This window comes from Triturus cristatus, chromosome 4_1, assembly GCF_964204655.1.
Source record: "Triturus cristatus chromosome 4_1, aTriCri1.1, whole genome shotgun sequence".
NCBI classification, from domain to species: Eukaryota; Metazoa; Chordata; class Amphibia; order Caudata; family Salamandridae; genus Triturus; species Triturus cristatus.
This window is the reverse complement of record NC_140585.1, coordinates 1055517273-1055542062: the sequence shown is the minus strand read 5'-3', so window position 1 is coordinate 1055542062 and position 24790 is coordinate 1055517273.

The window sequence follows — 24790 nt, the reverse complement described above, 5'->3', positions numbered from 1 at the left end:
TTGTATTTTATCTTGAAAGTTTGAAAGAGCAGATAATACTAAATCATGAAAAAAGATTCTGTTCTCTGCTGAGTTTCCTTTATGAGAAGCTGAGTAATGATAAAACTAAAATAGAAAGTGCTTCTGATGTTAGAAATCAATTAGATGTATGTACTGGATGTATACAGTTCACAGAAAATGTCCAGCAAGATGCATAGGAATTCTTAATGTATATGCTTATGGTACTGGAAGATGAAGGGGTAGAAATAGAAAATATGTTTGGTCTCTCTTATAAATGGGAACATTGTTGTGAAAATTGTTTGAACACATGCAGCACTAATGTTGATTCTGAAAGGTTCATGTATTTAACATTACCAGAGAGTAAATCAGTGACTTTTAGTAAATTATTTAAAGATGCAAATCACAACATGGAATGTTCTCAATGTAAATCAGAAATGTTATCAACGTTATTTTTAAAGAAATATGGACAGTATGTAATTTTAATGATGCAACGTTGTAGAGCTGATGGAACAAAATTGGACACTTTAATAAAGAAGTTTACAGGAAATCAATTATCAATATCAGGAAAGACTTTTGTTGCAGTTGCAATAATTTTCCATGATGGACCTTCTATAACTTCTGGTCATTACACAGTTTATCTAAAATGTGAAAAAGGCTGGACACTGTGTAATGATTCACAATTGATTTTCAAGCAACGTTTGCCTGCAGAATTACCAAATTCCTACTTAATTTTTCTAAAACCAAAATTTTAGATACAAATTGCAGCATCTGAAGAAACGATTATTTCGATTTTATTGGTTTACCATTGGATATTTCACCAAAAAAGAATTTAAAAATTACCATTTGGCCTCATGGAAAGGTAACAGTTTCTATTGTGGACTTCTTTGACAGATATTATTTTGGTGTATGTGCTTAAGCAACAAGATTTACAGACGTTATTTATTGCAAATAGTTATTGTTCTTAGAAGATATTTTTAATATATATATTACATTTCTATCAAGGTATGTTTTACTGAGGATAGATTCAGGGCTTTTTTTTAAACAATCTATCGGATTGGTAATTTTTTTGCCCGCTGTTAAGTGATGAATGCAATTGATATCACTATTTTCATTGAAATTCAATATATTCTGAAAACAGCAAAAAAAGGGCAAAAAATTACTTTGTTAAATATGAAAATATGTGTACTGTATTCTAAAATGTATTGTTAAATATTACTACTTTTTTTCTTTTTTTTCAGATGAGAAAGAAAACTTAGGAAATGTAATCCTTTTTTTCTAGCAATTAAAAAAAGCATTTATTTCTAATTAAGTTATTTTGTTGGTCAGGTAAGTTTAAAATATCTGTATTTCTCATCCCTTCACTTTCATGCTCCCTTTTCTTCACTTCTCCTCACTCTGCTTTTCTCATTCCTCTTCCCTCTCTCTTCTTCCTCTACTGCTCTTTCGTAACTCCCTCACTCCTTCTCTACTACTCCCCTAGGTTTACTGCCTCCATCACTATTTTTTCAACCATGTTTCTCTCCCTGTCTCCATATGTCTCAGTCATTCTAACTGCCTTACTCCTTCTCAGTTCCTTGCTCTCTGTCTCTGTTTCTGTCTCTCTCCCTTTGTCTGTCTTACCCTTAATTTCCTTAACATCTCTGTTTCTACCACTCCTCCTCTCTCCATCACTCATTTTCCATCTATGTTAATTTTTTAACCTTCTCCGTTATTCTCCTTCCCTCACTATCCTTTACTCATAGTCACTCCTATTCTCCTACTTCACTTCCTCCTGTCTGTATCTCACACCCCTTCATCTTTTCGCATTCTTTCCTTCACTCTCCCTCACTCTCCTTTGCCCATTGAAATCTTGGCTCCCTTTCTCTCACTCCAGTTTCCTAAATCCCTCCATCCCCTCACTCCCCATCTCTCACTTTCCCTTACCCCCTTTTCTAATCCTCATACCCCTTATCTCACCATCACTCCACTTCTCTTACTTCCAATCCCTTTACCCTGCTGTACTTCATCCGCTTCATCTGTTACTCCCTTTTTCTATCTCCGTCCCTTACTCCCCTTTTCTCACTCCACCTCCATCACTCTCCATTACTCACTGCCATTCCCTTACTCATTTACTCTTCTTACCTGTATCCTCTACCCTTAGTCCTTTTGTTGCAGTCAGTCTTTTACTTCCCTTTCATGACTGATCATAATTTCCTTTTCTCACTCATTCTGTCTGTCCTTTCCTCGTCTTCACTCAGTCATTTCAATCATTTCAATCATTCCTGTATACACTACACATTCATTCAATCAAAATAAAAAACAGTATATTAGGAATATAGCTCTTTTTGGAGAAGTGAAGTGAGTTCTTAAAAGAACTGTTTTTTTTGTCTTTTTTTGTTTTATAGCTTTTTTTTTAGTTTTTAAACAATTTTTTAATTGTTTTGGATTTTTTTACAGCACCAAAACAAAAATGGGAATCAAAAAACTGCTCAACAGGAACAAAAAAAAGAAGAAAAAAAATATGACCTGGAGCATGTGTGCTGCTGTATACGGTTTTCAATTAAATTTATGCGACTCTCTCCGTAACAAATTACCTCATTGCACATACTGCAATGAATGTGCACTTTTTGGAACAGGGGCCGGATGTCAAGAGGCCTGGTGCATGGTGAATCTGCAGCCGCAGATGATGTGCTCGGCTGAGAAGGTCCAGGTGGAGGGTTCTCCCTTAGGGCTCTTGTGGTTTCACGATCAAACCGAATTGGATGCATTGATTTAAAATGCCTGAGCATGCAATAAATGCTGAAGGAGTATTTTTTGGCAGGATTCACTCTAGACAGGACACTTCCGCAAATCGTACAAGTGACCGTTGGCGCATTCACTTTTTTTGTCCATCTGGAAAAGTGAAATAATTCCAAATGAAAGAGTGCTTCTGTTTGAAATTTCTTGGTGGTTCTTGAAAGGTCTTCTCACTGTCTGAAGATGAATGGTGTTCTGCCCTTTCACTGGAGTAGCTCTTCAGCAACCTTCTCCCAGGAAATGTGTAGAAAAAGTGAGGGGAGTGGGTGTGGTTTTTGAAGATTCTGAAACAGAAACTAATATGAACCAATGAAAAGTGTTGTTTCGTAATCACATGACTTGCCATGCGCGCACGGTGCGCGCACTGTACGCGTAACGTGCGCGCACGGAGCACGCACGCATGCGCACTCGGAGCACGCACGCAGGTGCGCGCACCATACGCACACGGTACACGCACGCATGCGCGTACGGAGCACGCGCTTAGGGAGCACGCGTGCATGCGGGTACGGAGCACGTGCGCACGGAGCACGCACGACGTACGCATGCGCGCTCGGAGCAGGCAGGTGCGCGCACCGTACGCGCACGGTGCACGCACGCATGCGCGTATGGAGCACGCGCGTAGGGAGCACGCGCGCATGCGTGTACGGAGCACGTGCGCACGGAGCACGCACGACGTACGCATGCACACGTGGAGCGCACGCGCACGGTCAAAAACCCTATAAAAAATACATTTAAGTGTTTATAAGTTTATAGAAGATATTAACTATGCTGTTCAACTTTATCCAATTAAATAAAAAAAGAGCTGAGCCATTCAATATTACAGGATACAGTCAATCTATAACTATATACATAGGTAGTTTATTGTAAAATAAATATATAAAAAAATCTAATAATACATACATAAATTAGCATTTAAAAAACCTTGCAAATTCACTAAAAAAACATAGGTTTCACACACGTTATAGTTAGGAATTAGCATTTAAAAAACCTTGCAAATTCACTGAAAAAACCATAGGTTTCACACACGTTATAGTTAGGAATTAGCATTTAAAAAACCTTGCAAATTCACTGAAAAAACCATAGGTTTCACACATGTTATAGTTAGCTGGACATTTCACTCGTAAAAAAACCAATGAAATTTCCCCGTTATAGTTATTCAGCTATAACTCGCGCGCCCACAATCCACTGCTGATGACGTCACATATTACATCACTCAAGACATGGTCAGTGACATCACTCATGACATCACTGATGACATCTCAAATGACATTACTGATGACATCACTGATGACGTCATACATGTGATAAATTACCACATCTTCTCACACCCTAATATAACCCGCCAGCCGATAGGCTAACACGCTCCCGCCTCCCAGCGGACCCTCCCCTCCCGGCTCCCTTCTTATGACGCCCCCAGAGTGACCGCGCAGCGGCAGCACCGATTGAGCACCGAAGGTGCGCCAAAGGTAAGCCCGTCTGCGCCCGTCCGTGCCTGGACCGCGCCCAGTGCCAGGACACCTGGCTCCCGCAGACACCAGCCCACCCGCCGGACCTACGACGCCACCGAACTCTACGCACTCAACGCCAGCAGAATCCCAGGCTGCTATCGAGCCACCCCGAGACGCACCCACGGACCCTTCTGCTGCCATTCCTGCAAGTTCACCTGCATTCGGACCTGCACCACACCAGCACCGACCAAGCCGAACTACAGCAGCAACCACCTCAAGTGCATCCTGCTCAACACCCGCTCCGTCCACAGACACGCCGTCGAGCTCTGGAACCTGCTCGACACCACAGCCCCAGATGTCGCCTTCCTCACGGAAACCTGGATGAACGCCTCCTCAGCGCCCGACATCGCCATCGCCATCCTGGACGGCTACAAGATCATCCGGAGGGACCGCGTCAACCAGACAGGAGGAGGCATCGCCATCATCCACATGAACTCCATCCGCATCACGACCAACACTGACGACACCCTCGCACCCGTCGAACACTTGCACTTCCAGATCCACATCAACCCCAAGACCACCCTCAGAGGCACCCTCATCTACAGACCCCCGGGACCACGCACACAATTCAGCGAAGACATCGCCGATTTCATCAGCCCGCACGCCCTCCCCTCCGCTGACTACTTCCTCCTCGGGGACCTCAACTTCCACCTGGAGAACAACAACGACCGCAACACCACCACCCTGCTGGACAACCTCGCCAACCTCAGTCTCAAGCAACTGATGACCACCCCCACTCACTACGCCGGACACACACTCGACCCCGTCTTCTCATCCAGCAAGGACATCGCCTTCAGCCACGCCACCGGACTCCACTGGACGGACCACAGCTGCGTCCACTTCAGCTTCAGAAGGACCACGATCCACCACCACCAGCAACAGGTTGCACGCAGAAGCTGGAACAAGATCACAGCCGACCAGCTCGCGACTTCCCTGAGCACGAACCCTCCTACCAGCGCAACGAACCCAAGCCAGGCGGCCACCAACCTCGCGAAGTGGATCAGCAACTGCGCAGACAACCTCGCCCCTCTGAAGACCCCGCCTAGCAGACCCGGCAGCAAGAAAGCCCCATGGTTCACCGAAGAACTCAAGAGCTCCAAGAAGAACTGCCGAGCCCTCGAGAAAGCCTGGCGCAGAGACCCAACACCGAACAACATGACTGCCCTCAAGCTCGCCACCCGAAAACACCACCAACTGATCCACGCCACCAAGAAAACTGCATTCAAGGAACGACTGGACAACAAAGCCCACAACAGCAAGGAACTCTTCAACATCGTTAAAGAGCTCTCCAACCCCAACGCCGGAAACAACGACATCACCCCTTCGCAAGATCTCTGCAACTCCCTCGCCTCCTACTTCCACAACAAGATCGCGGACATACACAACAGCTTCAATTCTCAACCGACGCACGCCACGACTGAACCACCGCCCCCTACCACCACCCTCCGCGCCTGGACCCCAATCAGCACCGAAGACACTATCCGCACGATGAACTCCATCCACTCCGGATCTCCGACCGACCCCTGCCCTCACCACGTCTTCAACAAGGCCGACGCTGTCATCGCACCCCACCTGTGGGACATCATCAACACCTCCTTCGACACCGCTACCTTCCCGGAGAGCAGGAAGCACGCCGAACTCAGCGCCCTACTAAAGAAGCCATCAGCCGACCCCACCGACCTCACGAACTACCGCCCCATCTCGCTGCTCCGGTATCCGGCAAAAGTCATCGAGAAGACCGTCAACAAGCAGCTGGCCGCCTTCCTCAAGACGAACGGATCCCTCGACCTCTCGCAGTCTGGCTTCCGGGCCAACCACAGCACCGAGACCGCCCTGATCGCAGCTACCGATGACATCCGAGCCCTGCTCGACAATGGAGAAACAGCGGCCCTCATCCTCCTAGACCTCTCCGCGGCCTTCGACACTGTTTGCCACCGTACCCTAGTGCAGCGCCTCAGCAACGTCGGAATCCAGGAGAAGGCACTGGAATGGATCATCTCGTTCCTCGCCGGAAGGACACAGAGAGTCCGCCTCCCCCCGTTCAGATCAGAAGCCACCGAAGTCATCTGCGGCGTTCCTCAAGGCTCCTCGCTCAGCCCAACCCTCTTCAACGTCTACATGAGCCCCCTCGCAGCCATCGCACGCCAACACAGCATCTAAACAATCTAGTCTGAGACCAGAATAGCCCAAAAAGGAGCTGAATAGGCTAAAATCCAGGTATAGGCAGTTGTTTAAAGAAAAAGATCACTTTCTACCATAGCAAGTGGAATAGAATGTTAAAGGTTATATACCTAGGAGATCTGAGAGAGTACTGGAAGTACATTAAATCTGCAGTCCTTATAAGGGGGAACTTACATGTATGATTGAAGAGGATATTTGGGCTACATACCTGGAGGGTATATATGGCACATCATCTATGCCGTCCACCCCCCAACCAGGCTCCTCTAAGAGTATGGAGGCCAACAGGTTCTCTCAGAGAGAGGCAAGTACAGTAATCAGCAATATTAACCAACAAAGAGCAGCTGGATCAGACAACATTCCAGCAATCTTAACTAAGACAAACAGTGATTAGTGGGTGAGAGTATTTTCAATTCTTTTTGGCTGGATAGCCACAGCAGGGCAATATTCTTCATGGTGCAGAGAAAGAATATCGACATCGAAATATCGAATTGCATAAATATCGAGTCAAGAATATCAATGGTGGAAAATATCGAGGCAAGTTTTTTCGTTATTAAAAATATCGCTTTTTGTCTATTTTAAAAATATCGATTTTGTAAATATCAATGGCAAATATATTATTGTAAATAATATCGACTGTATTTTTCTTTGATGTTTCATGTTGTTTTTTTTCTTCTTAATTTGATAGTAGTTATTATTTGTATATTTTTTAATTAATTTTTTATGTTCAAATGTTTGTTTTTATTGATTTTCATTTATTTTTAGCAGCAGAATATTGGGTTCATAGGGTGTAAGTGTGGGTAGTAATTGAAAAATATTTATTTACATATTTTTATATTTTTTTATTTTTGTGTAAAAAATTAGGAGCAGGATGGTAGGTTTATAGAGGATAAGGGTGGCGAGTAATTTAAGGATGTTGGTTAAAAATACATTTTAAAAAAAGAATTATTGAAAGATATAATTACTTTTTACTTTCGATTTTTTGTTTTGGAGTTAGAAATAGTTATTTTGTTTGGTTTATTATCCAGCACTTTCCATGAGTTTAGTTGGTTTTGGAGTTGGAATAGTACATTTTTATGGTTTATTGTCCAGCACTTTCCCTGAGTTTAGTTGGTTTTGGAGTTGGAACAGTAATTTTTTGGGGTTTACTATCCAGCACTTTCCCTTGAGTTTAGTTGGTTTTGGAGTTGGAATAGCAATTTTTATTGTTTATTATCCAGCACTTTCCCTGAGTTTAGTTGGTTTTGGAGTTGGAATAGTAATTTTTAATGGTTTATTATGCAGCGCTTTCCATGAGTTTAGTTGGTTTTGGAGTTGGAATAGTAGAATTTTGGGGTTTATTATCCAGCACTTTCCCTGAGTTTAGTTGGTTTTGGAGTTAGGAATAGTAAATTTTTATGGTTTAATGTGTAGGTTTTTTTTCTAGAGTTTATATTTACATTCAAATAAAAAAGGAGACGAATGTGAATTTTTCTTGTTAACTTTTTTATTTGTAAACACGTATTTATTTATGTTCACAATTAAATTGTTTTTATTTGGTTTTGTTATACAATTTTTGAAAATATTGAAAAACATAATTCAGAAATGTTGATGTTATTCATAATGGATTATAAAATATAATATATTTTTAAGATATATTTTTCATGTACATTTGCAAAATTAAAAAAATATTTTTACATCCATTTATTTTTCAGTTTTGAAAAATTGTACATTTTTCTGAAGTATAGTCATGTAATAGTAAAGGAAATGTATTTTCATTTTTTGTTTATTACAAACGTTTTGATTTTCATTATTTATCATTGTTAATGAAAAAAGTTAACATTTTAGTACATTTCATTTTACATGTTTGTTTAATACATTTCATATAATGTATTTTTGTTGTATATTATGTCATTTTCATTTTGCAAATTTATATTATGTATATTGTGTTGTTATTATTTAGTATATTAAATATTATTAATAAAACATAATATTTATAAATTAAATAATTTATATATTCTTACAAATATATTTTTTTATCATATATCTGTTTATTAAAATTTTTATATTGGTTGCAGATGTACAATAGTCTTATTGTAATTTTATATTTTGAAGGTGAGTACATCAATACATACATTTTAATATATATTAAATATTATATATTTTGATAATATGATATTTAATATATATTTTACCATTTTGTTTACCTTTTAAAAAATATATATAATAAATAAAAATATACATTACATTTTGGGGATTTTTTTATTATTTCTCCATTCTTCTCTTCGGGGAGGTATTCTTTTCTTTCATTTTTATTATGCAGCCCTTTTTATTCAATTTTTCTCACTTTTCTGTCTATCTGTTTAGTTTTTAGGTCATTTTGGAAGAAGGAAGCTCGCAGTTGAGAGATGTGTTTAGTTGGTTAAGGTAAGTTTGAGTTAATTTACTTTTAAGGCAGTTTTAGGGTAGGGGTGAGGTAGTAGTAGTGAAGGTAGATTTGTTAGGTTATTGTTTATTCGGTCTTGTTGTAGTTAGGTGTTGTTTTGGTAGATTAGTGTTTTATGTGTTTAACGTAGTGTTGAAGAGAAGTAGAGTGTTATGTAGTGTTAATTATGTGTTGTTTAATTATGTTATATTGTATTTACTGTTGATATTTATGCGTGTCGGTTTGTGCATGTTATTGTGGGAGGGTGTTATTTTTTAATTCTTTACAGGTTTCCCATTCCGTGAACTGATGGTGCTAATGACGTGTTTCTTTTTTTTTTAAAAAAAAAAGGAAAATGTATTTTGTTTCTTTGAAACAAGTTTCTTTTATTTTTCGGGTTTGTTGGAGCGTATTGTTTTAAGCTAATTTTTGAGTTTTTGAGGATTTCGTTATTAGAGGATTGCGTCATCTGAGTCTTGTTTTTACAGTTGTATTTTCGCCTTTTTGGGGAATTTCTTTTTGGATGGATTTGTTTTTTGATTTATCTACTATGGATTTGTTTGTTTTCGAGAACCGTCTACTGCGACATAACTGTAAGGTTTTTTTAATTATTATGGGTGGGAAATGTTTTTGGTTACATTTGGTTTGTTTGTTTATTTTTGATTTAAAAAATTTTATTATGTCATATATATATATGTATGTTTTTAATTTTTAAATGACATCATTTTAATTATTAATTTAAAGAAGAGTAGAAATGTTATTTACATTTCTTGTGATTTTAAAATGCTTATGATGTTTAGCATTGTTTTTTGTGTAAAGTATAGATTTAGCAATAATGTCTAGGTATTATAGCCCTTTCGTGTTTGGAAATAGTTGAGTTTTGTGTTGTAGGTATTCATAGATTGTTTTTGTTTGCTTACTGAGTTTAGGGCCAATTTTAGTTAGTCATTTCTCTAGCCTTAGATCTTGATAGCTCTGTTCTTTTTTGATGGTTTTCTTTAGTTTCTGTAAGGGTGGTTGTCCTCTTCCTATTGCGTCTTGGAAGGCATTGTGCCAGCTTTCCACCGCGTTATTAGTTTTAGCTTTTTGAGCTAGGGTGCTATCATAGACGTTCCACCAGGTGATTTGGAACTTTGGTTATGCACGGTGCCCTGACCTATGTAGCCTTCCCACCCAAGCGTCTTCAAAGTAGTCTAGGAAGGGGATTAGGTTTGTTTTGTTTGCTTTGCAGAAAGGGCTTTCAAGAAGTATGTTATAGTGGTTGGCTACTTCAGTTGTTGGTTCATAGGCCATGGCTATAAATCTTTTGATTTGATAGACAAAGTTACTATTGATGGCGTTATGTATACTTTAGAGTTTTTGTAGGTGTCTCCAGATACTTTGGTTGAACTGATATTAGCATCCTTGTATTTCAGAGTGTGGGTATATTTTTAAAATTGACTGAATCATTGCTTTTTCAAAGTCAATGATTATTTTTTGTGGGAAGTAGTTGTTGGTAAGTTGTTTTATTTTTGTAAGGAGCTCAATGTAGGTAGAATTTTGTTTATTGGGGAGTAGTGCGTATATGAAGGGGATGTTAGTGTCTTCATATTCGCCGTGGATGGTATATAGTTGATAAAAAGGCTTGGGGCAAACTTTAAATGTACGAGCCATCATCCAGTTTTTTAATTTTTGTATGTTGTTGTTGGTGGCAAAGATAATACTTCGTTTTTCATGACTGTGGTCATGAAGATTGAATTTCTCATCTTTGTGTGTGACAGTTTATTCTGGTAAAATTTGTATTTCTGCAAATGTGTGGGGGTAGGTGGGGTTTGAGCAGTAGCTCTTTTAGTTCTGGCTATTAATCTTTTTAGAGTGGTAATGAATAGTATTTGTACTGTGACTTGTTCAGGAAACCTAGTTAATATGTTTTTTAGTATTTGGGTACTGGTCTGTTGGGAGCTGGTGCTACCTTCTCTTATGGTTCTAGAGCATCTCTAACCTTGATTTCTGTGACATTGGGGGGATGGTTGTGTTCCCTAACATTAACTACATTTGTTTCTACTGTTGTGGCTAACCCGTAGCAAGAATTGGAGTAGTATTTACTGAATTTCCAATGGGTTTTGTTCGCTGTTATTTTTTCTTGCGTAGAAGTATAGCCCATGTAGCACAGAAGTAGTTTTCCCTTTTGTGATGTGATGAATTTTGTTCCTTCAGGGATTTTATTTGTATATCTGTGAATATATGTATGTAAATATATATATATATATATATATATATATATATATATATATATATATATATATATATATATATATATATATATATATATATATATATATATATATATATATTTTAATTAATTATAAGGTCTTGAACAGTAAACATGTTTGTAAAATCATTATATTTGAAAATAAACTTATATTTGTCCTCCTTTAATTTTCTTGTTGGATATTTTATTGATGGTCATGGTTGATTCACTGGTTTCTTTTTTTCTGTTTGCTTAAAAGGAAAATGTTTTTTATTTACGTGTTACATTTAATTTGATTATTTTATTTAGTCTCCATTTTTATTTAGTTGTAAAATGATATATACTTACTATTTTTAGTTGAGGACGTTTTTTTCGTTGATGTTGTTTTGTTGACTTCTGTAGAAGCTGTTATAAGAAAAGCATTTGTTAGGTATATTTAGCTTTTTTATTAAATGTATTAATTTTAATTTGTTTACTTATTTGTTAGTTAAGTCATATACATACTTTGCTATATATGTTTTTATGTTGATTTTATTGTTGTTTTGTACGTAAATCTTTGTTTTGAATTTTCTAGGTGGTGTTTTAGTGAAGTTTAATCTGTGGCATAGAAACGAAAATATGGTATAGTTTTAGATAATTTGTTTTTTTAGCTACTTTTATTTATTTAGTTACAAGGTTTTGTTCTTACCTTTAATGAGAGTTTTTCTGTATAGTTGATTGTGTAGTTCTTTTTCGTTGTGTTTTCTGTCTTGCAAAGGTTTGTGCTTCCTCCGTGTTTGTCCGTTATATGGTAAATTTTGTGTTAATTAATTGATTACTTTTATAGTGTTTATTTAATTAGTTAGAGTTTTCTATTGGTTTGTGTTGGTGTAGTTTAAATGTATTGGTCAAGATAGCTTTTTAGAATTTTTGGGCAGTTATCATTTAATTTGTTTAATATATATTATGTTAATTATTGTTTTTAAAATGTATGTGTACATAAATGTGATTTTTTTATATACGATATATATTTATGTTTGTTTATTTTTGGTAGTTGTGATTGTATTGTTTATTTATTTGGTTTTGGATTTTCAGTGTATTTGTTTTATTTAATTTTATTAGTTTTGTAATTGTTTTAGTGTTTGTTTATAATGTTTGTAATTATTAATTAATTATATTATTGAAAATGCTTTATTTTTATGTTTAAATGTTATTTTTCAGTATAATTTATATGTATTTTATCGATGTTTGTGTTGTCGATAATATTTATATCAATGTTTTTGTTGTGTTCTATTTTATTTTAATGTTATCGATATTTTTGAGTTCTTTATTTTTGTTGTCGATATTTTTGTCATCAAAATTTGTTTTAACAATATTTTTTTGCGATGTTTGTGTTATTTCTGTTTTGTGTATTGGGTGTTGATATTTTTGTATACAATATTGTTGACTCAATATTTTTGTAGTTTGATGTTATAGGAGTCAATCTTGTATCAGTGATCCATTCTTCATCATGGAGGGGGTCAATAGTGAAACCTATATTAAAAAAGTGTAATGGCATGCAACCCTCACATTATAGACTGATAAGCCTCCTGGACATCTCTGAAAAGGTGTTCTCAAAAGTGTTATTGTCTTACCTAGATGATTGGATATAACAAAATAAGATCATACTGGTTGAGCAGGGAGTGTTGCGAGACGGTCATTCTGCTATAGATCACTGCTTTGCTCTCTAGTTCATTATTCAGAAATCCCTTGAACTTAATGAGAGGCTGTGCTGTTGTTTTATTGATTTTCATACAGAGTATAATAAAGTAGACAAGGGTATTCTTTGGGGAAAACTCAGCTCCTGGAAGATTCCAATTGAACTTGTTAGTTCATTGCAGGCATTACATACAGATAATTGGGCACAGGTTGTACTTAATGAATCTGGTAAACTCAACCTCTATGACTGGTGATGAAATGCCCACGCTAGATACCATAGTCCCTGCTGAAGCCTGGGTAAATCACTTTTCAATTTAGGATAGTAAACAGATCTTCTGCCCTAAAAACCCCCTGTGATATAAGATCCACTCAGGCCCTAAGCAACTCAATAGAGGTGAGTGAGGTGCTGTTGGCTAAAGAGAATAGTCGCCCAAAGAAAGCCCCAGGCCTGGATAGATTCCAGGTTGATCTATACAAGTATTTACCAGATTTTTGGGCCCCTTATGATACAAATTTCCTAAAGGCTGCAATAGTGGGCCCACTAGACCTGTCAAGAAGCCATTATAGTTCTGATTTTTAAAAAGGCGGTTAAAACCCAACCTTACTGCTATCGTCCAATCTCCCTGCTCGACAGCTCAGTTAAAATCTTGGCCAAGGTAATCTTGGCCAAATTAGAATTTTTGGTGCTTGAACCTCAGGCGCTCTTGATCTATTTGCCTCAGCCTCAGTACGCTATAGTAGTAAGGGTGATTTGCCTCAAGAATTCCCCTCTGATATAGAGGTAAGGCAGGGTTGTGTCCTGAGACCAACTATGTAAGGTGGGGAAGGGCACTCCAAGACTTAACTTGTGCCAAATCCCTGTACTACTATATGCTGAAGACGCTGTCCTAATAGATAGGACAGCAAATGGCCTACAAATACTGCTTGCTTCTTTTATTGTTTTTATGAAAGATCTGGGGCTAAAAGTTAATGCGCTTAATCATTTATAATGTAATGTGGACCAAAAAAGTCCACAACAAGGACATTTTTATTGGGGGTGAAGAAATCAAGAAAGTCCTGCATTTTACTTACCTGTGGGTACCATTTGATGTTGATTTTAATTGGAAACATGCTTTAAATATCAGAACCATGCAATTTCAGATATTGAATGATGCAATTTTTCAATGTGCTAAAAGATTGGGACATAAGCCAACTAAAGAGATTTTATGTATTTACAAGTGTAAAAGTCTTTCAGTGGTAACTATTGGGGCCAGGGTTTGGGAGCATGTAAATTGTAAATCCCTCCCAATAATAGAAATACGTTTTTAAGAAAACTTCTCTCAGTGCCCCAGAGCTCCTCTGTTTGTTTCTGCCATGAGGAAGTCGGTCTGAATTATTTGAAAGACCATATTGCATTACAACCACTGTTGCTCTGGATAAAAACCTGGAAGAATCCAGAGGCCGCCCTTTGTAGGACAATACTGGCAGATTGTATTAAGCTGAATAATAGCCTAGATATACCCTGGTAAGATATCTGAAAATGAGTTTTGCTAAAATGGGTGTCAAAGAATATTATACAAACCCCGACACGTTAAAAAATGTATCGTCTGCCACTATTAAGTCACTTTTCTTCCAAAGTCATGAGCAGGCAGGCCCCATATGTAATTCGATTGGTCACTCAGAGCCTTTCTCTCAGCCACAAAGAGAACCCACCCTCTATCTGCAAATTGATTTAAATGAAAGGCGGAAATTTCTGTTGACTAGGCTGCGTCTAAAAACGATGCAATTCTTAGATGCTTTCCCTATTCAAGGCTCATGGTTTGCATCACTCCCTGTCTGCCCTTATATCAGTTGCTCATGCCAAAGCACTACACACTTTATTTTATTTTGTAGATTTTATACCCCCCAGAGGAAGCAGTTCATTCACCCATTATTACTTGCAGCAGCGATTAGAAATTATAAACTGGCAGGGAATACCTACTCTCCATAGGAACAAATGAGATTATATACTGCATTTTAAACTATCTTTTTTCATGTTTTTAAGATTTGCAGTAAATATATATATTTTTTTTATAAACTGTAACTTCTGTGTGTGGATTTGCTGTCTCTCGTAAATGAAAACATGTATGTGCAATCTTTTATGGCTCTTTTAGAGTCGAATAAAGTTTTCTTGACTTGACTTGACTGGTAGATTATCGCAAAAGATTCCAATTTGGAATGGCCTACGCCAGGGGTGTGTCTGAACTCTATTTCTTTTTTTTTTTTTTATTGGACAACTACCCAACAGCCTTAAAATTAGCTAAATGACTATCTCCTAAAGTTGGGGAAGGGCATATCCCATCCCTGCTGTATGCAGATGATCTGATTTGCTGGATTATACTCCTATTGGTTTGCAAAAGAAACTGGACTTTCTTGATGCATATAGCAAACAGAATTCCCTTAAAATTATGTTGGAGAAAACAAAGGTAATGGTCTTTGGGGAAAAAAAGAGAATACGTTTAAATTGTTCTTCAAATCACTAGCAGTAGAAGTGGTGGAATCCTATAAATACTTAGAGCTGACCTTGTATAGGAATTTAATATAGGATACTCACATGAGCAAAGCGAAACCGGATGTCTGGTTAAATTTAAGGGTGGGCGGAAATAGCGTAATCGCGTTACAGAAATCTTCACGAAAACGCTAAAAATCTCAGCGAACACACGGAAATATCGCGAAGACACAGAAGTTTTTGTCCCGCCTGTTCGCAATGTTTTTTGCGTGATCGCATTGGAAATGTGTCGCCAACTTGCCCATGCGGTCGCTAATGGGCGCAGCCATCTTGTTTTCACTTGTCCCACCCACTTGCGATGCTATTTCCTGTTCCGGGTCGCGCAATGCATGCTCGCGCTTGTTCGCGATAGGTATTTCCTGTTCGGGAACGCGTATTGCGTGTTCGTGACGCTTTTTGCGTGCTCGGGGGGAAAATATCTCGCGAACTTGCCCATGCGGCCGCAATGGGGCGGCCATCTTGTTTTTCACCCTATGCTATGGTTCTGGGGCCTGCTTTTCAATCCTCCCTCCATCTTTTCAATCCTTTGTTTCTGAAAACTTTTTTTGGATCTTTTTTATTTATTATCCCTCTCTCTATTTTCCTTACTCTCTATTTTTTGTTTTTGTCTACTTTTTGTGTGTTTTTTAACTACTTTTTCACTCTTTTTCTATTACCTGCTTTTTTCATTTCTTTTACTTACTTTTTTAATTTTTACCTTTTCTTTATTAAATATTTTATTTGTTTCACACCAATCATCAATGTTTGTCTCTTTCTTTCTTATATCTTTCATGATCAGCACCCAGGGGCAAGAAGACGGGGGCAGAGTCGGCGGGAGCAGTTCCAGTCGGACAGGAGGACCAGAACGAGGGCTCTTCTGCTGGCCCCAGTAAGTCTTCCTGTTTTTAATATTAATTCTTATTCACTAACTTTTACTGCATCGTATTTTTTTTCCCGAACTATTCCGTTTACTAATGCTATTTTTTACCAACAATTACCCTTCGATCTAGACTATCTGTTTCTAGATTCTTGTTATCCCTGCCTCTAACTGCCTCTGCTATGACTATCTGTACTACTACTATTAGTCTGTCTGTAGCTAAGCATGCCCAGGCCTCTTTATTTAAAAGGTTTTAAATAAAACTCAGATTCACCAATAGCTCTAGCCATTGATGAGTCCAGTCCTTTGGGTTATCCTCTTGTACTCCTTCTATTCTTCTTAATCTTTGAGGCTTTATTAATCTTGATGTTTTTCGACAATTCCCACCACCAAATGCCCAACCAGATTTTACTATTTTGATAGGATAGGACATACTACTACTGTTGCAGGGATTTTCCACATACAGAACATTGCACAAGAAAATAGGATGTTGGTGATGGGAGGTTGGACCTTCCTCACACCTCAATCAGAACAGAACCCACCACAATCCCCTGCCCGACTAGTTATAATAGTGTTTCATTACTATTAGCTCTCCGAACCACCCCAAGATACCTAATGAGTAGACAACCCAGAACATAACACTCCCGACCTCTCAGTCGTGGAAGCAATGCATATGCACAGTTTGCACATCCTTCCTTTCGCTCGCTCACTCGTGTAAGTCCATCCACACCAAATACCACCGAGTTTATGTAAGTTCAAAATTTTTATTTGCAACTGACAAGCTCTGTGCGTTGTTCTATAATGCAGCACCAACAGCAAAATGCATAAGATTAAAACTATAAACATTGTTACACTTAGTTACACTTACAACAACTACAAGTCCATAGAACGAAGAAAGAAAAAAAGCGAAATCATGATTGATAATATGTGAACAGTGGTGGAAGCACCACCATCCCCTTTGTAGGAATAGGAATATAGTTTCTATAAAATTATAAATGAAGATCTCTGAGCGAATTCTGTGGACCCCTCACCTAAGAAGTAGCTAGTACTGGTTACATCATAAGCTCTGCAAAGCTCAGGTTCATAGAAGGGAATCTTCCGTCTGTTAGGAGAAAAATGGTGCGCGTTAGTATATTGCAAGCATTTCTCAGTCATGGCAAAAAGTGTAGCATTTTGGATAAGCAATATGGACTAACACCAAAACTCCATAACAAAGTGGCTTGTTTTGTGTGACCTTGTACGCAGCGCTTAGACAGTAGCAGTATGAGCTCATGTGGGCTCAAAGGCGTCACTCTTTATACAACAAGCTGCGAGGTAACGACGCGTGTGCTAAAATAAAAGACACAAAGGTAAAATGGTAGCATGGCTCAGGCTAACTAAGCAAAGACTAGAATGACCCTAGGGACCATATAACTACTAGTGTCTACTCTACTTCTACCTGATTTGTACTAGTGATGTATGTTGTATATGTATGTATTACTATTAACTCATTTTTCAATCTTGCTAGTGAAAAATAGGGGTAGGTGGATATGACACCTAAAAAATGTGTAATGTTTTTTCAAGGCGCACTACCAACCACCAGTGCCGGGGCCAGCGTCGAAGGCGACGCGGCTGCTGATGGAGGAGAGGAGGAGGCGGCAGTTGCAGAAGGAGCTGCAGGGGGTGAGCCAGCAGCAGTGGCGGTCGGTTGTAAGTTAGATTCCTAATCCTTACTTATTGACATTACACTCACTGCAAGGGTGTACTGTATAATACTGTACAGTTGACTTACTAAGTAAGAAGTTGTTGTGAACGGTTGAAAACACCCTTTACTTAGCATTAGTAAAAGCATTAGTGGCGGGAGTGTTGAGTAACCAATGGCCTCTTCTATCTGATTTCAACTCAGCTGTGAAAGTTTTATGGAGAAGACTAAAAGTCAGATCAGATGACCTTGATGGATGGGTTGAACGAAAAGGGAGAGAAGAGTGGAAGGAAGAAGGACGGGCGAGATTTAAGATTTATGACTGGCAGAGAAGGATTCGTGGGATGCATGCAGCATGCATAGGTGGCTGATAGGAATCAGATGCATGGTTGGTTGAATGCCTGAAACTCCCACAAATGTTAAAGTTCAAGAAAGTGGGTGGATAGATAGTACATACCACAAATGTTATGTACTTTGCTTGCTAGTGCTACCGTGACACTATGTGTAGAAATATTTGTCTTACTGCTTTGCTAAGAGTATATTTTACAATAGTCTTGTTTTTTCTTCTTCATATATAGCTACTCCTTCCAAGGGGAAACCTGACTGGAAGGAGTTGGCAGCCAAGGCCCGGCGCCGGAAACTGGAGGCCATACAGACCGAATATCATCGGCTGGTGGTCCTGGAAGAGGAGGAGGAGGAGGCGGCAGCAGCTGCAGCCTCCTCCAATGCCCTGGGCCCCAGCCACCGTCCTCCAGTGGTACAGAGCCACCGTCTGGCAGCTGCCTGCCACCACCCCTCCATCAGTGATGCCCCCCGTGGATGCAACTGCCGCGCATTGAAGTGCTGTGTTGCCCGCCTGGGGGAGCAAGTTCGTGTCCTCCTGAAAAAAGCCCGCCGAACTTAGACCCTGTTATTATTGCCCCTTTTTTAATTATTCTTGGGGTGGGTGGGAATCGGGCATTGGGTTTTTTCTTTTGGACAATTGGACATTTTCTTTACGGACATTGGTTGGGGTTAGGGAGAGGGGAGGGTCAGGTGTGGGATTTGTTTTGCATAGTTTATTTTTGTTAGGGTATTAAATAATATATTTCTACTTAAGTTTACACACGATGTTGTTAATATTTTCTGGGTGGGGTTGCTGTTTTACATCACATTGTATCCTTCTTTCCTTGCTGGTGCAGGGCTGCACACGGCCAGTGTTTGATTTTAATAATTGGATGACTTTGTAAGACAGAAACAGATAGATCCGGCACCCCTCACTGAGTGACTTGTTCTACTAGTACTGTCAGTATCTTCTACTCTAGGCACTCTGCAACTGGACTCAAAGGGGTGTGTGAAATTGAATTAATGAAAACCTGTCCATTATTAATTATGCCTCCCACAAACTTCTCTTACCTTTGCTTGATGTTTGCATGGTGATGATGGTTTTCTTTCCTAACATGCCATGGTTGTGGTGGTGGTAGTAGTAGTAGTAGACACTGGCAGCACAATTTTCAAAAAAAGAAAATGAGACAGTCAGTAGCCTGAGAGAGACTCTTCGAGGTGTAGTAGAATAAGTACAGTACAGAACTTACTGTCAAACAATAATATACCCAAATACAACAAAACATAATGGTGGTGGGGATAGCCTAGTAGTACACAGAGTTATAAACTCTAGTTGTGTCGAGTCACTTGACTAGGCCTACAGTACACTGGACACAAGCGTAACTGTTAGTGCTATGTAGGAGGCTGACAACAAATGAAATCCATTAATCCAATCAATGCCGGGAATTAATGCTGATGTATTAACCAGTTCCTTTGGTAAAAAAATGACCTCACAAATATACTGCTCATGGGTGGGCAAGCAGAAGAAGATCCCCACCCTGCCTTGAAATTGAAGTACTGTTGCTTTTACCACATCCGCCCCAGCAAGCGTGTGATTAATTATTGGTGTACATTTAGGGGCTGATTCCGATCCGGGTCGGAAGGGCACCAAACACGATCCGGTCGGAAAAACTATGAGCCGTACGCGTGTTTTCCGCCCGACTCGTACAGCTGTACGAGCGAGCAAGTACAATGCGAGCTATATGAAATTTACCGACCAAGTCGTTTCCGGGTCCGAACCACTCCGTATGTCTCGGTCATAAGCTAACCGTGGCGTGCAATGGATGCGATTCATGACCGAGCCAGTATGATGCACGTGTCGGACGGCCTGTGTCGAGCCGGAGTGTCCAGCTCGCAAATTGTCCGGGTGGTTGCCGTTGGGGGTCCGCGTCGGAACCCCTGTCACCCGCAGCCCTACGACTAGGACACAGGGGGAGACCCATGAGTCTCCCCAACACAGATATGTACGGTGCGGATGGCACCAACGCGTTCCCACTGTAGGGGGCGCACATGTCTGCGAGGTACCCATTCAGTCAATGGGAGCCCATGAACGTGTCGTACGACCGGCTCCCATTGACTTTTATGGGAGTCCGACCGAACCGAGTCCGGCAGCATACAGCCGCATCGTACTCGCTGGGTTGGACTGCAGGACTCCGGCTCGGTCGGAAAACACTCCGGATCTGGTTCGGTCGGAGTGCTTTCAGACCCGGATCGGAATCGGCCCCTTAATGTAGTCATACCTCAATAAGTCACACAGCCCGGGGGAAGAGGGTTAGTGTTTGTTGAATGGTTGGGAAGGGGGGTTAGGGGAAAGGTTTGAGAAAGAAAAACAGTACGCATGGACAAACATCAAACGACAGAATCTTTGTAGACGACCATATCCATATCAATATGTTAAGGGAGAAAAAGGAAATGCATGCATGATGATTGATGATAAGGAGAGACCCGGATTACATACAGTTTGTGTTCAGTGTTACCGGGCTTACTTTTACAGATAGCAAAGAAAATTTTAAAATATCTGTAGGGGTGAATTATAGACAGAGAGCAAACCTAATGATAATAATAGTAATAACAACATGGACGCACTGTTGTAATGATTGTAGACAAAAAAATTAATCAAATTATTTAAATGATGATGAAAGTTGATACTGTTACTGTGTTATCCTGGTCAAATGGTGAGTTGAATCTCGGCATTCCTCTTGGTCCTCCCCTCCATGGATGCTCCGTCCATCAATCTTGGGTGACGCCACTGCCTGCCTGGCAGATGTAGATTCATTGGTAAGGTAAGTGTGCATTGTTTTCCCAAGTATAGCACAGGGTAAGGCCCAGCCTGTAATTGTAGATGCAAAATCAAAAGGGATATTGAGATTGAAACCAAGTTGAAAAAAATGGACAAGTTAATGGTGTAGTGCAACAAGAACACTTTCCGAGGCGGCATGGATGCATCATCTCTACTCTAGTCTGTTTCCAGCATTAACCTACAACACCAACAGGACAGAGCAGGCCCACGGTGACGGCACCCTTTGCACATCCTCCATTTAGCGTACATTTTTTGAAAGAGTTGGACAAAGCACATATCCAGCAACATAGCATTTTACAATTTACCGCAGTCATACCACCGCTACACTTGACTCCACCGCTACACAGACATTTAGGTCTGCTGTGGTTGTTGTTTACTTGTTTACCCTATATGCCACTCATAAAACGGCCTGACTTATTCCATCAATCATCTCCGATCCGTGTACTGAGTGACTGTGAAGATACTATGTCACTGTGGTCATCACGATGGTGTTGTTCAACTCAGTCTGGGTGTACTGAGTGAGTCCCCTTCCTATATTCAAAATACAATGTATCGGCCTGCAGTAGAAGTACAAATTTGTTATTAAAAATACAAGAAGGGAAAAGGGACTTGAGTTACTTTTAGTGTGTAGATTATTACATAAAGTACACAATGAAGTAACTTTATTCACAACAAACAACAACAAAATCACTTAGTCAGCGTCCAATGCATGGCATCATTCAGTACCTGTTCCTTCTCATTTTCAGTTAATGGGCAGTCTCTCTCGGATCACAAAGGAGGATAGCTATAGTAGTCATCATCAATTATGTTCCACGTATTTTGGAGGGACTAGGAAATATTTTTTCTTTTTTCTTCTATTTTGCATCATCCAATCATCATCTGACTTCTTGAGGGCAATGGATTTAGGGAGATTTCGGAGGATGGAGGAGCAGGATTCTGAGGAGTGTACTGTGACATGCAGCCAGAAGAAACTCGTATATGTCAATAAAACAATTAGAAGACGGTGGTGATGGATTTGTTGTGATTCAAAGTTTCTAACTAGAAAGACAGATACACCAATAAAAGAAAATAAGGGAGGAAGACAGTAAGAACTGGAAGTGCAAGCCTAATTGTCAGGGAAGTATATCTCATCCTCAAACTCTGGGGGTTCAACCAGAAGTAGGTAATCATCATCTAACATACCAGTTCCGTCACCTGAGCCGCTGTCCTCATCTTCCTCCCTTGATTCATGTACTGTGTAATTCGGTGGTATTAAGTGCTGATTCATTTTCATCATTGTTAACCTCTCCACGTTTTTGGGCGAGAGACTGGTCCTTCTCACTGTTACAATGGAACCAGCAACACTGAAAACACGTTCAGAAGAGACACTTGCGACAGGGCAAGCCAGATAGTTTATCGCCAGCCTGCTGAGCACAGGCCATTGTGCCCTTTTCCCATACCAATACCTCAATGGGTTTTGATCAATTACACCTCTGTTGGGTCGTCCAGATAGGCCTGGACCATCCGCTCAATGTTCAGGGGTGCAAAACTTTTTTCTGGCTCTTTTCTTGTTGCATCAGCACTGGACTTAAAAATGCCTTGCTGTAAATACCAATCCTGTGACGATTTTACTGGGCCTGAAGATCCAGTTCTTGCTGTTGTAGATAGTGTTGGTGAGTGTTCTGAGCCAAACGCACTGCCCTCAGGCTCCGAAGTTGAACTTGACACCGGATGCCCTGCTGCAGTACTTGTTGTGGGTTTATCTAGCGGGCTTTTAATTAGCAGCCGTTCATTTTCCAACTTACTCGCTGACTCAGCTATCCAAGTTTTGTACCGGGCAACATCCATTTCTGAAAAAGGAATTAATGTCTTCAGTGCCCCTTTTGTCCATGGATTCAGAATTGTGTCACAAATGTAATGTTTTTGTGACAAAATCTTATTTTGCACCCTTGTATTCTCAGCTAAGCGATGGGCTAAGCTCTCCACCAACTCATATGCTTTTTTTTTTTCTTCTACGTCTTTGTATGCTTCAGACACCTCCTTCAGCTGAAGCTCTAGCATTTTCAACAATGGGATAGCTTGGCCCATAGTACAGTCCTCCTTACTGACTTCACGTGTGAAGACCTTCGAAAGGAAGAAGCCTCTCAGTCAGGCATTCAACTAGGCACCATTGGTCCATCTGAAGGCTCATGCCTTTCACAGTAGCATCCCCTCTTCGCATGACATATTCACTGATTGGCCTGTACTGCTCAAACAGACGGTCAAGCATGTAATAAGTTGAGTTCCAACGTGTTGCCACCTCCTGGACGAGTGCTTTGACTGGCATTCTATAGTCACATTGAATGATCCTCAGCTGCTTCCGAGCTTTAAAAGAATGGCTGAAATGAGTGCATATTCTTCTGCAGGTGGTCAGTAAGTTGCTGACATTGGCTTCTTTTTTCAGAAATTCTTGAACAATAATGTTAATGCAGTACGCCAAACACGGAACCCTGAAATATGAACCAAGCTCCATGGCCTTAAGTACATTACTGCCATTATCTGTGGAAACAAAACCAATCTTAAGCCCTCTTGGGCGCAGCCATTCAAAAACCTTGCTGTGAAACTCTTCCAATATGTTTACAGCAGTAGGAGATTTCTCCATGGTGAACATGGATACAGTTGCATGTTTCTGAGTAGCTTTAAAAATCTCAGCTGTGTCAACAGCACCTACTTCAGATAGCTTATCTCTAACCCACACAAATGAGACCCAGTGTGCAGTGATGCACATGTATTCAGTGGCTTGGCAACTGGTCCACATGTCTGTTGTTAGGTGGATATTGTAAACAGCACTCTGCTGCAAATCTTGTCCAACCAATTCCAGCACATCATGATGTAGTGCTGGAACAACAACTCTTGCGAAATAGGACCAGCTGGGAACCATCCATTTAGGGCAGATGGCTGACACAAATTCAAGGAAACACACCCCTTCCACAAATGAAAAAGGGAGAAGGTCCAGCGTTAACATTTCAGCCAGCTTCGCATTGTACAACCGTGCCATTGGGTGTTTGCGCTGGTACTGCCCCTCCAACCTAAGCATGCTGTCAATGGTAGTCTGGATTATTTTCCTTTGTGGTGCAGTTTTCTTTAACCCAGTTAGGCTCAACGAAGCACTTTGTTTCATAATCATTGCAGTACTACTCAGTCGCCTTGGTGTCTCAGCCTGACTCAGACTCTTACTGCGGTGCCACTGAGATGTTGCTGAGGAGGATGTGGGCGGTACTACTACACTACTGGGGACAGGGCTAGAAATGTCTCCCTCTTGTTCACCTTCCACCGCGATAATATCGTCCACTGATTCTTCATGCCCAACAAAAATGGGTTGAGTTTTACTTTGTTCTAAGCGAAGTAGGTGAGCCTCCCACACGATAGTGTGGTGTATTTTGAGATGACTTGTTTGGCGTCCGGTACCATAATTTGTACCAAGCTTACCCCGCTTAACAGCATGTCGATAAATTGAGCATATAGCAATGTTCTCCTCATTACTGCTAACCGAAAAGAAGTCCCAAACTGGGGAGGAGAACTTTCTGGTGCTGCTGGATGTGCCACTTTCAATACCAGATGAACTGGAGGGTGAGCTTGTAATGTTACTCTGAGCAGCTACACTGCGACTTCTACCACTACCTACTGAGGTGGTGGTTGAGCTGGATGTAGGTCCCTGCCTTTCCTTTGCAAATTAAAATATGGAAGCTGGAGGTCTTGGAGGTGTTACCTGTGTTGTTGGTATCCGTGCTACGTCCCTTGCAGCCATTTTGGATAGGGTAATAATGTTGGTC